The sequence below is a fragment of the Mus pahari genome, chromosome 1 (assembly GCF_900095145.1).
Source record: "Mus pahari chromosome 1, PAHARI_EIJ_v1.1, whole genome shotgun sequence".
NCBI lineage: Eukaryota > Metazoa > Chordata > Mammalia > Rodentia > Muridae > Mus > Mus pahari.
Window position 1 is genome coordinate 105,016,226 of NC_034590.1, and position 15,335 is coordinate 105,031,560.

The window sequence follows — 15,335 nt, forward strand, 5'->3', positions numbered from 1 at the left end:
CCCCACATAGAGTTTTCTGTGCCTTTTGCTTTATGGAATCTCCAACTGTCATAAAAATGTTCACATTTCCGATATGAAAAAATGTGCACAAGAGTTTTAAAATAAAATGCAAGCGCTTCCGCAATTTTAAAAATCTTATCACCCGTTCAAAAGAAGTCTGTAGCTAGATAATCTGCAGGCAGCCAAACGCTGCCCACAGGATTGCCCAAGAGGCACGTGGGCCACTGGTGTACGGAAAGACATTTTGCCTTTGTCTGAGTTCAGAATGACTGGCTAGCTCTGGCCACCTCAACGGCAACTGTAACTTTATCCTCAGCTAGAGCAGTTCCGTGGACTTCTAACACTACACTCGGTTGTCTTTTCTATGAAGCTTGGCTGCACAGTATCTCCACTGCTGGGCCCTTCTATCTTGGGAACCATCAGAGCTAAGCCTAGCTGCTGGTCACTTCCTTTGGGAGCGCTTTTCCTGGGCCTGACCTTGCCTGACCTCAGGTTTTCCTCAGGGTGGATTTCCCCTTTTCTGATGCTGTCACCAGCCTCTTTCCCAGGGTAAGCCGGGCTTCCTCCCTCCCTGTTCTGAATGGATGTGACTCTGTACTCAGGCACCAGCAACCCCAGCTCTTCCTCTGGAGCAGGTCAGATCATACCACTCTCAAAGACTTAGCCCTCCCCAGAGGAGGGATATGGCCCTGTCTGGCTCTTTCCAGGGATTTCTAGACTGAAGAAGACAATGGAACTGGGAGGAATTTGAAGGAATAAATCTGCCTGCAGCAGAATGTCATTCCGGACTGTGGCAAGCAGCACCCTGGACACTAGGAACTCAGAGAGGGAAGACAGTGGCTGCCCTAAAGGAATTACAGCTTTGCTAGGGGGCAGAGCTCCCACCCCAGACTATGAGCAAGCAAGGCCAGGGGAGACAGCTAAGAGTAGTAGGCTAGAGGAGCCTCCTACTCCCCCATATCCTCACACCACAGGCTGCAGGGTCCCCATCTTTAGGGAACACCCCCTCGCCTCATAGGCTAGCTATGAGGTGTCCCCCCAGCTCCCTCCTCCCTGCTCCGTCCTCCCTCCTCCTTCCCTCCCTCCTCCCTCCTTCCCCTTTTTAGAGGATGCTGGCTTTCAAGATAAGAGCAGGAAGCTTCTAGTTTGTGGAAGGATGTTGAACAAATTGCCCACATCAACTGCCACCTCAGCCCTCAGGTTTTAAATGTTTCATGTGCCGTTTGAGAGGTTTTGCTCAGCAAAGTGAGGATTGTCCACAAGGTTTATTTTAGAGCCTGTGTTTTGGGGGAGGGGGGCATGGTTTTGTTGTAGTCCTGCTTTAGAGGAATAGATGGTTATTCAATCATGCATGAAGCACAGACTGAGACTGCTCGGTCCACTGAACAATCTGAAGTTCTGGGGAGTCAAACTCTGTTTTTAAAAAAAAAACAACGCATTACTTCAAAGTTCACTTTTGAGTTATCATTTATGTTTGGTTGTCTAACTATTGACCAAACAGCCTGTGCTTCCACACCGAACTAGTCTTTTCCTTTGCGGTTTTAGTCTGGTTTGACCCAGCCTGTGCCTCCAGCTGTAGCCCTGTCCCAGAAGCTTCTCAATATCACGGGACTTCACTTCATATTGGAACAAGTCAGCATAGCATTGGAAGGTAGTTTTGAGCTTTCTTGTCAGTTATTGTGGAGGCAATATCCACCTTGGCTTTGCCCATTGCCTGATTCCACACAAGCACCCCTGCAAGCATCGTCTCTGGGTATTATAGGGTGAGTGAAAGGGGTGAAGTTTTGTAGTAAACGGTTCTAAAAAAGATAGTTTACCTATCCACATTAACCATTTTCTGCCCAGCATTCCGCCTCTGCCTTGCGCTTGGGCGTTATGTTATGTGGGGGCCTTGTAGCATGCTGGGAACCCTTTGCAACTCTCTGTGACTCAACATGCTGCCTCTTCATTATTTTTGATTCCTTCCCTAGGGAGTGACACAGTGTCAGATGTTACAAATAGATCATGAATGCTGTTGGTTTGTTGTTAATAAACGAATGTGTGATGCTAGGACTGTTGGTTTCCTTAAGTATAGAATTACTATTGTTCCCTCAACAGCTTTTTGTTAGCCTGTGTAACACTGTTGATATTCTTGAGCTCTTTGTCTGTGAGCTAAGTGCATGTCTTAGCAATAGGGGCTTTTTATTCCATAGGATTCTTTACATAGACCATTATACCACCTCAGAAGTATGCTTCATACATCTCTTTTTTAGTTCATATGTCTTGTATTTTTTTTCTCGCTTTATTCCATCGACTAAGATTCCCAGAGCAATGTTACATATTAATGACCAAAGCAGATATCCTTTGTGCCATTAGAAGTTTGAGTATAAAATTTCCCAAGCAGATTTAACAGTTCTTACTTACCTGAATTAGTTTTCTGCTTCTGTGACTTTAAGACGATCTCATGAGTTCACTTCTAAATTTGTAACCATATAATAATTTATAATAACTTGTTATAATTTGTACTGCAGAGACATTGTTAAATTTGTTTTAAAGTAACTAGCCTTGCCAGGACTATCATCCCAAGCAATCTGGTAGAAGGCAGCGTGGAGTGAGCCAGCTATTTTAAAATAGAGACAACTGAAAACTGATCCTACCCTTTAGCTGTGTAAGTGAGTAATCCCAACCCAGCCAGATCTCCATCCGCAGGCAGATGAAAGCCTGATAAGCCTCATGTGAGGTTGCCTGCGTCACCAACAGGAACACAGAGCTGTATCCACCAGCTGATGGATGGATAAACAGACTGGGGTGGGGGGATTTGAAATATTTGTTAGTAAAAGCAAGTGAAGTACTAGAGCATTCTAAGGGATGGATAGGACTTGGGAACATTATTCTCAATGAAAGAATCTCATTGCAAAATGCCATATATGCTTTAAGTCTATTTCTATAAAATGCCAGGATAGGGAAATCTACAGAAAGTAGCTGAGTGGTTGTCACAGGCCAGAGAGAGGCCAGAGTGGTGGACAGTAAACTCATGAGTGTATATTTTCTTTTTGGATGATGAAAATGATCTTATATTAGATTTGTGTCTTTTTTATTAATTTTATTTCAATGTGTATAGAGTGCTTTGACTGTATGGTATGTATGCCTGTGTACCACATACGTGCAGAACCTGAGGAAAACAGAAGATGATATATTCCTTGGAACTAGAGTTACAGAGGGTTATGAATCATGTCGGTGCTGGGAATCAAACCCTAGCACTCTGCAAGAGCAGCAAGCTGTTAACTGAGCCATCTCTCTGCCTCTAACATTAGATTTTAATGAGGTTACTAAATTCTGGAATATACTAAAAACCAATAAATTCTGAGTGGACAAATCTTACATATATATAAATTATATCTTAATAATCCTTTTTAATGGGAAGAACACACGGCTTAAGCTAGGTGATGATCAGAGATGACCTCACGGGTGTAGAGTGAAAAGGTGCCCCTACCTTGAAAGACCATCTCCTGGGAAGGTGTGGGAACTGCTTCAGGTGGGACCTTTACACCCCTCACTAGGGACAGCAACCGATTGAAGTCAGGTCCTTGAGGGCTGGGTGTCAAACACTTCAGACCCTGGGGAGCCACATTTCACCCTCAATTGGCTGCCAGGGAGCACAAGAAAGTTTGGTGCAGGTCATAGGTGTTGAAAGCCAATGCGTGTAGCAAAAAGAAATTACCATCAAGACCAAGCAAGCTCCCGAAGACCCTGAGATGAGTGTTAGCGACTAGTACTGTTGGGAATAGGAGACCCAAGTGAGAGACCAATAGTGTCACCAGAAAACTAATGTTCTTTTTTCTTTCTTTCTTTCTTTCTCTTTCAGACTATAGCCCTCATTTTCCCTTGGTGAGTACACATAATTTTCTAAAAATTGTTTCGAATGTCTGATTGGTTAGCTTCCAATGCCTGGGATTTGGTTGTTAAGGTTTATCTTGCTGAGAAACAGGCCATATGGTCAGAGGGTGACATGCAAATTTAGTGCCTTAACTTACTCATTGGCTCACATCACACTTCTCGTTATTATTATTTTTCCTCCTGGCGTTTGAAATGTAGCTCAGCCACTCAATGTCCTGAGGTGCGCCGTTGTGGGCAGTTGTGGGCAGTTCCCACAGCTTTCCTTTCTCTGCCCTGTTTCTTTTACAACCTTATCTCAGTGGCACGCCTTCAACACCCATTAGGGTGCACAGCGGCACGTGACGGCCTGATGGGCATTCCTTCTCATAAGTGGATCTGCTGCCCTGGGGAAAACAGCTAAGGAGGAGCTTTTCTGAATGGCACTTTTGGTGAAGATGCCTCAATGTCATGGAATCTTGTGTTGTACACCGATGGGGTCTAGGTATCAGCCAAATTCTACTTCTTTGATGCCTGTAAGAAAATACATTAAAAACTTTAAACATTATGGCCCACGTCTGTTTTGTCTTGTTTCAGACAAGCTCTCACTACGTTGCCAGAGCTGGCCTCAAACTCATGGTCCTTTTGCTTTGACATCCTTAGAGATGAGATTCCAGGCCTATACTGCCACCATCCCCTTCATAGCCTTTTTTTCAAAAACATTTAAATCAACTTAATGATATTCCCCTTTTCAGGAGAAAGGGAGGGAGGGGAGTCTAAGAGTTTTGCTGTTTTGCTTGCTTGCTTGCTTGTTGAGGCTGTAGGTCTGACGGGCCTAAAACTCACTATGTAGACTAGGCTGGCCTCAAATTCATATGATCCTACTGCTTCTGCCTCCTAAGTATTGAGGTTTAGGGCACACTCCACCAAACCCCACAGAATCTGAGTTTAGAAATGACTGCAGTGTGGTCGCAAGAGGAACACAAAATGCTCAGCTAATATACTGCACTTAATGGGCGTCACCCAAGTGCAAAGAAGAAGTCCCATTTCCAAATGCACAGCCACCTTTGCAATATTTTTACTGTTGGGGCATGCTGCCACATGCCTGTAAGCCCAGGACTTGGAAGATGGAGGCAAGAAGTCTAGAGTTAAAGGCTAGCCTGGTCTACATGAGGCCCTGTGGTCTACATGAGACCCTGTCTCAAATAACAAAATAAAAACAAGAATAATAAACTTTTCCTGTGTTCCAGATTTTAAGGTTGTTAGATTGGCTGGCCTCCCCTCTTAAGCAAGGGGTCCTTCCTTGGTGTTTCTCCATGGGAACGTAAATGGGTGCGGTTCTGCCTGGTTCTATCAGATTGCTCTCTCTCTATTTTGGCAAGGAGGGATGATGATAATCCAGAATTTCTCAAGCTAAGAAAGAATGAAGGCTTCCTTTATCCTTTCTGAGTTTTATGGTCTGTTATCTGTTGCATTGTTGTTAGATGTCGTCGATTATGAGTGGCATCCAACTCTGCTTGGGTAAATGGGGACAGTGAGAACAAAGGGGAGGCTCACAGGAATTGTTTGTATGAGATAAAGCTTTAATTGCAAGTCAGCCACCCCTATTGTCCTGGAACATCAGCCAGAGGTGTCGGTGTGTACATGTTGGCGGGGATGCACATGGAACATGACCCCGTGGATCTGAGTGTTTTGTTTTTGTTTCTTAATGTGTCTTCCACGCTGGGGTGAAGTAGTCATAGGTTAGGCCCCATGGATTTGTCTTTTGAAACACAGGACACAGATTCTGGTTGGTTCTAAACATGTGACCTTTGTGCTTCTTGGCACTTCACGCTGGGCTGGCTTGTCCAAAGCCAGCCTTCCTTCCTCCCATTCTAGCATTTCCGAGCCTCTTGGTCCACTGCCCTGATGCCCAGCAGTGATCCAGCAGCTGTCCAAACGAGTGATCCTGTGACAGCAGCTGCTAGTCTGGTCTCGGCATCTCCTCTCCCAGAACCGTGTTTAAAACCCATCAAGAGGTCTGGAAGGCCAGACCTCCTGCCCAGCAATGCTAAACTGACTTCTGTGCATCTGTGTTTCCTGTGCGGATCTGTGATATCCATGCGGCAGCTCCGATCCTCTTGGCCCTGACTTTTGCCTCTGCATCCATTCTGCTTCAGTCAGCCACTCAGGTCCTGGCTTTCAAAATATGGGGCTGGGAGATGGTTGCGTGGTAAAGTGTCTGCTGATCGCACTTGAGAACCTGAGTTCCTACCCCCAGCACCTACACAAAAAGCCAAGCACACAGGTGAGCGCCTGTAACTGTGGTGCTGGCGTGGGATGGGCAGGGTAGGAGATCCTGAGGGCTAATTGGCCAGCCAGGGTGGGAGAAAACCAGTCAAGTTCCAAGTACAGTGAGAGACCTTGATTCAAACGGTATGTGACTGAGGAAGACTTCGGGAATCATCCGCGTTGACATGAGGCGGATTTGAGAAGTGGACAAGGCAACCCAGAATGCCTTCACAGGGATTCCGTTTTCTGGCCCATAAGCAAGATTCTCTGGCCTGTTTGGTTTCCGTTGGCAAACATTTGAGACGTAGGCACAGAGCTTCAGGATTTCAGTGGCTGGTCACAGAATGATTTCTAACTTCTGCCCTCTGAAACTGGCTTTTGGGAGATTTGGAACTTTGGACAGTCTGCTTGGGCAGTTAAGATAAGCTCCCTGGAACTGGAGACCATCACAAGCCCTCATCCATGCTTTGTGTGATGGCTGTAGAGAAGCCAGGCCGACAACCCTAGCAAAATAAACACACCAGTCCCAGAAAACCTCTTTTTTTTTTTTCTGTCCAGCTGTCAAAAGGCCTTCAGTTTACTGGCATCATTCTTGAATTTCCATTAAAAAATAGCTATATTAATATTGGCTTTCTTAAAAGGAATCAAAATTATTCTCTTTTGTTTGGGAAATGTTTTAAGCAGGAGTCAACCCTTTTAATTTTGCATTTAACAATAAACTTAATGAAGTTCTTGCTATGGAACTATGAAGACCTGAGTTCTGGGCATGGAGGTATACACTTTTAATCCCAACACTGGGGAGGCAGAGGCAAGCCAAGTCCCTGGGACTCACTTGTCAGCTGCCTGGGCAAATTAGTGAGTCTCTGGTTAAATGAGAAAGCGTGTCTCAAATATAAGGCAGAGAACAATAGAGAAAAACATCTGAAGTGGACCTTTGGCCTCTTCACAGGCACACAAACACACACACACACACACCACAAGCTCACACACAAAAGACAAAACAATGGACTTGTAGAAGTAGTCCTGTCATGCTTATCTGTGGCCAAAGGTGTTTCATCTGGAGAATGTTACAGCTGAATAGGTTCCTGTGGTCCAGAATCTAATGCAAAGAAATGGGAGAATAAAGAATCTATGGAAGACAGATAATTAAGGTTTAAATACATTCTCCAGCCTCAAGGAGCATCTCCACTTTAAAATCTAAGGGTGGCCACGGCCAAGAAGAAGCAAATAATGCTTTAAAGTGATGGTCTCACTCTGGCTCATGGAAACACCAAAGGGATTAAAAGCTGAACAAAAGTGCTAATATCAAATAGCAACTGGGCGTTCACCAGTTCACCAGCACTGACCTATGGCTCCGCCCTTCACACTTTCAAAGCTTGTTTCCTTTTCTCCTCTGAGTCAATGCTTTTTCAGTAGTGTTGGTATGAATGACCATTTGAGCAAGACAATAATCTGAATTTTCAAATAATAGTTCCTGCCCCTGGTCTTCGAGGTGTAGGCACCCTTAAGTGGAAAGTCACTGGGGTGACTCTAGTAGGCAGAGCAGGAGCTGCAAGCCCTGAATTAGCCTTTGGAATGGCAGGAAGGGGCAAGAGTAAGTCAGCATAGCACAGGAAGAGGCGCAGCTCTGTAGGGTGTGTGGCCCAGGCCCTCTGTGAGCCCTTTGCCTGTGCCTGGGCTTTCCCTTAGCTCCTGGCTCCCTGGGCTTCCTCTCAGATGAGAAGAGCTTCTGGGAGCAAGGAAGGGTTCCCTCCACTGCTGACCCCTGAGAGCCTGTGGAGGTCTGGAATGCACACGGGGAGCTGAGGGTGACTCATGGCCTTCCAGTCTCAAACCCTAGGGAGCTTCCACCTTTTTTCTAGAAGTGCTTCCCAGAGGAGTCTGGTAGGAAGTCTATTGTCACACACAGAGGCAGGCAATCCCCATCAGTCACTCTTTCCACCTGAAGGGAAAAAGGAACTTGGGTTTTCCATATAAACTCCTGTCTCATCACCGCACCCACAGCAGACTTTGACATTCATCTCAAAATCCATTTCAGCTGACAGAGAAGCATGGATTCCCTGGGGCCAGGATGGCTGCCATGCATTCTCCCAGTTGGACAAGAGGTAAAGAGGGGACCCGAGGGGAGCCTTTCTTGTCATTTTTAGATTTCTGTCATGCTTGCTTGTAATATTTATCATTTCTCAAGTACCCAAAATTTAGGTACTTTAGAATATTACCAAGAATATTATCAAGGCTTTCACTAAATGCACATTGGCAAGCACCTCTGCTAACTTTGTCCAGCCCTGTGCAGGAAACCTGGGTTTGTCCCAGAGCCAGTTTGGTCCCACAACAGCTCAAGCAGCCAGCCACGCACTGGGCCTAGCAAGGAGCTGCTGTCTGGGCCTAGAGAGATTTGGAGGGCCATCAGGCCACCAGGAATCAAAAGTGAAGTTATTCTTTCTAATGACCTGGATACTTTTCACCTATTACTAACTAGGCATTTTATCATCAAAAGTGCTCTCTTGTTATCATTCTTTAGGATTTGGAAAGTAATTAGAAATGGCTCTCACTGAGAGAGGAGGAGGAGGTACCTGAAGCAGGTCATGGGTCAGGTCTTCAAGATGTGTGTCTTTGGTTCGAGGGCCAACCCCCGCCTCCCTTGCCCTGTGAGGTTTTTCTGTCTATGGAGCTCAAATGGTAGAACAGATGGTGTGAGCAACACCAGGGAGTCAGCCTGGAGGGTGCCATCATTCACAGTGTAGACAAGAAGTGTATGAGTCCCATAGTGGGTCTGAGTTACAGGGAGATTTCTCAGACCAACTGACCTCTGAATTAGGATTGCTCCTAATGCCAAATGCAAGGACAGACACATAGCGGGGAACTTACTCTCAATGACATCTCTGCCAACAAGAGTATGTCCCATGGCAGTTGAGACATCAAGCAACAGATTAGACAGCATCTTTGCAAATCCTGCCAATCTGAGCTGACTTCTAGAAGCCAGTCTGAGGTGAAGTTCAATAGAAGGTACTTTAAAATGTTAGGGGAAGGATCCCCGTGGAATTGCTGAACAAAGAGGCTCCACATCATGGGTTCTCTGCACCGCTTAACAGAAATAGGCCAATGCAGGAGGAAGGCCTGGGCTTGGGCTGTTTTGTGAGGAGAGCTAGTCGGTTCTCAGCAACCTTTTAAGACTATGTTGGTGATTCCACATGTTGATCCACAATGAGAAATGGTGCAGGTGAATGAGGCAGGGAAACTTATTATGCCTGTAGTTCCAGAATTTGGGAGACTGAGACAGGAGGACTGCTGTGAGTTCAAGGCTGGTCTAGGCTACATCAAGAGATGTTGAGATGTGTGGTTTTTCTGATGTTGATAGAAATGATGATTTAGAGGGCAGGACTTGGCCTGTTTCCTGTTTTGCTCAGTGTTTTAAATACCTTATGCCTAAAGCCCAGATTTCATTATAGGGTGCACCCAATATTGGACACTTGGCAGTTTAATAAAGCGTGTTCAAATTTATTATCATGTGTGCCTCATACACGCTTGGAAACAGTGTGGAGATACCTTGCCACCTCCACAGTGAAGATTAAAAATCAAAACCAGGAGCTGGAGAACTAGTCAGTGAGTAAGAGCCCTTGCTGTGCAAGTTTGAAGACCTGAGTTTAAATCCCCATTTACAGTGTAAAGGGTCAGATATAGTCACATATCTGTAGCCCCAGTAACCTCAGTGCTATGCAGGCAGAGACAGGAGGATTTCTACAGTGTGCTGACCGTAGGCTAGTTCCGTGTTCAAAGAGGGACTGTCTAGGGGAATAAGGCTGAGAGATAGAACAGGACAACTAAAGGTCTTCTTTGGACTCTTCTCCTACATTAGACACATCTTGGGGGTCAGGGTGGGGGTGGAGAGAAAGACAGAGACAGAGAGACAGAAAGAGAAACAGACAGACAGACAGACAGACAGACCCACCCAAGCAGGCTGAAGAAGTAAGTCAACAGGACAGGCAGTAAGATCTGTAGGGGCTAGCAACATGGTAACATTATAGTTTGCATGCCAGTGTGTGCATGTGCGTGTACTTGTGCATGTGTGTGTGTAGCACACTTTAGGCAGTTATGAGACATCTGACATGGGTGCTTGGAACTATCCAGGTCTTCTGTAAGAATGGCATATGCTCTTAACAACTGAGTCCTTTCTCCAGTCCCTACAGATGTTACCTTGAACATGAACTATGTGCCATTCCCTATAGCAGACTAATAGACTGATCTTGGCAGAGTTGTTTGAAATCCACTAAAGAAAACCAGCAAACCCTTCCAAATGTCCCTCTAACTGGCTGAGTTCTTTTCTTCCTTAAATGCCAGCCAGCTCTCCTGCCCATCACCCAAGGTGAGGTCATACATGCTGAAAGAAGGGACTCCATTATGAAAAATATTATTTTAGAGCCGTGCAAGCCCACAGAGCACACTGACGAATCAAAGCATTCTATGGGCCGTGCACACGGCTGGCGGGTGGATCATTGTATTTTGGAACAACCTCATGACCATCAAGTTGATCTTGGCCAGCGCTCCCAGAGAGCTCCTCATGTTATCTGCTAACCAAACCCAGCCTTCCAATCTCTTCTCACACCCTCGCTGGGTTTCCTCCGAGCACAGACTGTCCACTCCCGCACCCAATGTTTATCAGTATCTCCTGCAGACTCATAGTTGTATATGTTTATAAAACAAAAAAACAAAACAAGTTCTCTGGGGGACCTGGGAGACAACTTAGTCAGTAAAACGCCTGCCATGCAAGCACAAGACCTGAGCTTGTGTCCTTGGCACTCACATAAAAAGCTGGGCTTAGTGGCACACACCTATAACCCAAGTACCAGGGATGTGGAGACAGAAAGACTCCTGAGCCTCGCTGGCCAGCTGGTCTAGATAAAGCTGTGAGCCCCAGTTGTCAGTGAGAGTCTCGGCCTCAAAAAAATAAAATAATAAAATAAAAACAAAACCAAAACAACAACAACAACCAAAAAAAAAAAAAAAAAAAAAAAAAAAAAAAACAAGTAAGGGAGATTTTTACAAAGGTCTCATCACGACAAAACTCTGTGGTGGCTGGATTTGAGCTAATAACAGAGGTCCCCAGCAGATAATGACTGCTGAATATCAACCAAGGCTCTGGCCAGGGAGGTCAGTCTCTATTGGGATGGGTTTGCAAATTATTGTCTTTGTGATGATAATCTCTGTTTTGACAGCAGCTGTCCTGAGGCTCTCCTCTCTGTTCTCTTCTATTTGCTCTTAATCTGCTAAAAAAAAAAAAAAAAAAAAAAAAAAAAAAAAAAAGCCACCGTAGGAAGGTTTTGTTAATGGAAAACTTTTATTTGAAAAGCAGTCAGTTTTCTTCCCATTTTGCTGCTGACAGGCAACAAGAATAAACAAACATTGAGGTTCTGTGAACTTGGACTTTACAGGGTGGCTGGATGCTCAAACACTTGTCCAGTGTGCTGGAGGCTTGGGGTTTAATCCCCAGAGATGCAGAAAGAGAGGGTGGCTCTCCCGTGCCCTCAGAGCCAGTCTACGGAATCCTTCCAGGAGCCACAAGGTGCTTTATTTCACTTGTGGGTGTGGTTCACTACAAAGACCAGTTAATATGCTTGGAAACCATGGACACCCCAATATTGCCCCACCCCACACTTGGGGAGTTTGGCAGAGGTCAGCTTGAAAATTGTATGTCTTTGAGATGTTAGAGGTTCCTCGTGCCCACCGTCAGTCCCAGGAATTTCTGGCTCACAAACCTATTTTGGCTTCCTTCCAATATGAAGCCAGCTCTGACATTCTCTTATGCTGTTTCCTGTTGTGGGCGTTTTGATTTAATTTTTAATGAGTGATTCACTGTCCATGGCTGTGTGTTTTCCTCCTGTTGAGCTGAGTATTAAGTCATGTTTCCTTTAAAACATTATTTTTGATATCAACCGAGCAATGTGGTGCTCAGCTGTGGAGACAAAGGGACCCAGAAAGGATGGCATTTAACCTGCCCTGGGAAATGACAGTTGTGTGCTGTACTGTTCTCCCAAGAGGAGACGCCTCTTAAACAGCCAGAGCGTCTCTTTCATCACAGCACAGAGCTCTGTAACTTTAAGAAGGGTTTTCAGGGGTTTTAGTGTTAATCTCGAGACCCTTGGAAAGCCTCATGCTAGGCGTCCCTGTTGGAAAGCCTGCCTGGAACATCAGCTCTCCCATTGTTGTGGGTCTTCCCTCATGTTTGTTATTCTCTCCACAGCAGCTTCTGTCTGCTCAGCCAGGTCATGACCTTCATCAAAATCAGCAAGAGAAATACAGGATTCCCCCAGAGCAGCTCCTCCTCTTTGGTCTCCTCTCTTGCCAAACTCTCCCCAAGTGCCTCTTTTGGTACCTCCTATAGGAGGTACCAAAATGAGGACCACCCCTGGCCTTATGAGGAGACTCTCCTCGCTGGCCTGAGCATTGAGCTGGGGCCTGCTGGATAAGTGGTCCCGGCTTTCCCCTATAACCAACTCAGTGAGGCCCCAGTATCATATTTTACAGTGAAACCTGTGCACTTGGGAATCCAGGAGGGTGATAAACGCAGCCACCAAAGGGCTCACAGAGGCAGCACCAAGGTGAGCAGGGCGAGTGGCCTGCTAGGTGGGGGAGGTCATGAAGCAAAAGTGGCAATTGTAAGAATGAGGGCCAGTGAGATGACTCAGCAGGTAAAGGCACTTACTTGCCTCAAGCCTGGTGAAGGGAGTTTGATCCTGCGTGATTAAAGGAGGAAATTAACTCCTTCGATTTGTTCGTCCTCTGACCTACACACTCTCTCTCTCTCTCTCTCTCTCTCTCTCTCTCTCTCTCTCTCTCTCTCACACACACACACACACACACACACGCACACTCACTACACACTCACACTCACACTTGCACTATATATATACATATGCATATAAGCACATAGACACGCACATAGACATGCATGCATACTGTTAGTAAGAATCCCAGAGTAAATGTTTTTAATAAGACCATTGAAGAGATATACTTCAGGGGAAGCGATGCTCCAGAAAGCAGTCTTGTTACAAGTGAAGACTCCTAACACTACAGCAGCTGGGAGTGTCCTGCTTTGAAAATGAGCTGCTTTGTGTTTATTTGGTAGAGTAGATTGAACCTAGGGCCTAACATACCCTAGGCGAGAGTTCTGTCCTTGAGCCCCACCCCCTCCACTCCCCTCCTCCAATATACCAATCTCTTCTTAACTCAACATCTTGAGCCGGGGCTCAGGAGGTGCTAGTGCAGAACAGAGGAGACAGGTGGCCTTGCCTGGCTCTCCTGGGCCCACTGGAGCCCAGGAGACACAAGGATACACCAAGAGGGGGGGCGGGGGAGAGAGCTGGAGCAACAGCCTTCCTCCTATTCTGATTCCCATTCCTTCCCCTTGGCTTTTGGATGCTGATCTACCTGTATCTAAATCTCAAGAGCCTCAGTGGAAGTCCAGATGCCTCGTCAGGAAACCAAACCCCAAGTTGGAAACCCAAGGTCCTCCTCAAAAGCCTAGGAACCACGGAACCACAACTGCATCTAGATCTGTACCACAAGCCCAAGAGATGATTAGAAAAGTGGCCAGCACTGGCAGGCGGTCCTCTTCCACAGCCCGCCCCAAACCCTGGTCGGAGAGCCATGGCTCCGGTCCAAGCGTCCGTAACAGTCATGTGGACAGCAGCCTCCATCTTTCACCCGAGAGTGCTGACCTCCTAAAACCTCTTAGGGTTTAGAAATGAGACTTACTTTATTTCAGTTGGGCTCCAGTGCGCTTTCTGAATGTGTCTGCCATGCATACTGCTGTGTCCTTACGATTTATTTTCATATTTTAGTTGGAAAGCCAGTAACCATGAGAATTAAAGCAATAAACAACCTGCTGCTTCCACCTAGATTTGGTGAAAGACCGAGTCCTACAGGGGTGGGGGGGGGTGTCTAAGATACTGGGGGTGATTGTCTGATGTCCTCAGACTAATAGCCAGAGGTCTCCCCCCTTGAAGACCATTGCTGAAAGAGAACAAAACATCACAGGGAGGGAGCAGGAAAACCCAGGACGGACACTGGCCCACTGACACAGAATCGGCCGTCCAGCTGAAGGCAGGACTTACTTTCCTATTTCCCGTTTCCTACTCGATCCACGTTTCCTATATGTGACTCATAACTTAAATCATGCTTGGTCGGATCACAGCCCAGGGCAGAGGAACATCTATTTTATCCCATCCGACTGTGCCACGAGGCCGCGAGGGCCATCACTGGTGAATGAACTCATTGTCTCTGAGTCCCCAGGACTTGCCCAGCACCTAGCAGATCTGAGAAAGCTTGAAAACGAATCCATGACTCTGTGAACAAATGAGCAGACGGGCATGGGGAGAGAGGGGGTGCTTCACTCAGCCCAGGGCAGCACTCACGGTGAACAAGCCAGACGCATCAAATTCGGGGCCACTTGATCAAAGGGCACGGAAGAAAAGCTCCTTTCTTCTCCTGTGCGTCCCCTCTGGACTAGTCCTAATCAGTGTTGCATTCTTCACTTCTCTCTAATATCATATACTCCCTCAGGCAGCAGAGTACTCTCAGGCCTTGGACTTGGCAGGAGGAGGGCGGCCACACAACCTTCAGTTTCCTGTGCCTGAGCCCTGTCTTCTGCAGGGCAGTTAGGTGGAGGGGCAGACAGTAGCAGATGAACCACGGGGAGTGTGGCAGAATGTGGACAGGGTGTGGATCAAGACACCAAGATCGTGGGATGTCTGCCATAGCCCATTTTACCTGCAAAACACAAACTCAAATGGTAACAGATTTAGAATGGGTATCAGAGCAACAGTTCGGAGCCTTAGGCCTCTAGACAGGGCTCTCCTGATCACATTCCTCTGGAGCCAGCACTGGGAGTGGGTCATGGTCAGCTTCCTGTGTGCTCACCCACAGGGGTGGTAGAAACAAAAGCATGTGTCCTTTGCAGCTAGAGTTGAGTGACCCCTGATTTCTTACCTGTTTCTGAAATGGTCTTCCCTGTCTGTCACACCCAATACCCAAGGCTTGCATATGCCCTGCCTCTCTGTTCTACTGCATGGTGCTATCATGGGAACATATCCCACTGTTCAGACCTGCTGTGTTGTATATCCTTTTCTAATGAGATCATGGGTCTTCTGGGCAGAGCTCTCTCTCTCTCTCTCTCTCTCTCTCTCTCTCTCTCTCTCTCTCTCTCTCTCACACAC

At 46.4% G+C, this 15,335-nt stretch overlaps 1 protein-coding gene across 1 annotated transcript in view; it reads left to right on the forward strand.

The window, feature by feature from the left end:
* Positions 1 to 15,335, forward strand: part of Ptpre (protein tyrosine phosphatase receptor type E) — a 143,736-nt gene that overhangs the window by 58,090 nt on the left and 70,311 nt on the right. Inside the window, exon 2 of the mRNA XM_021221436.2 lies at positions 3,845 to 3,867. The gene's annotated coding sequence lies outside the window, so the exon portion shown is untranslated. The remainder of the gene's footprint in view (positions 1 to 3,844; positions 3,868 to 15,335) is intronic.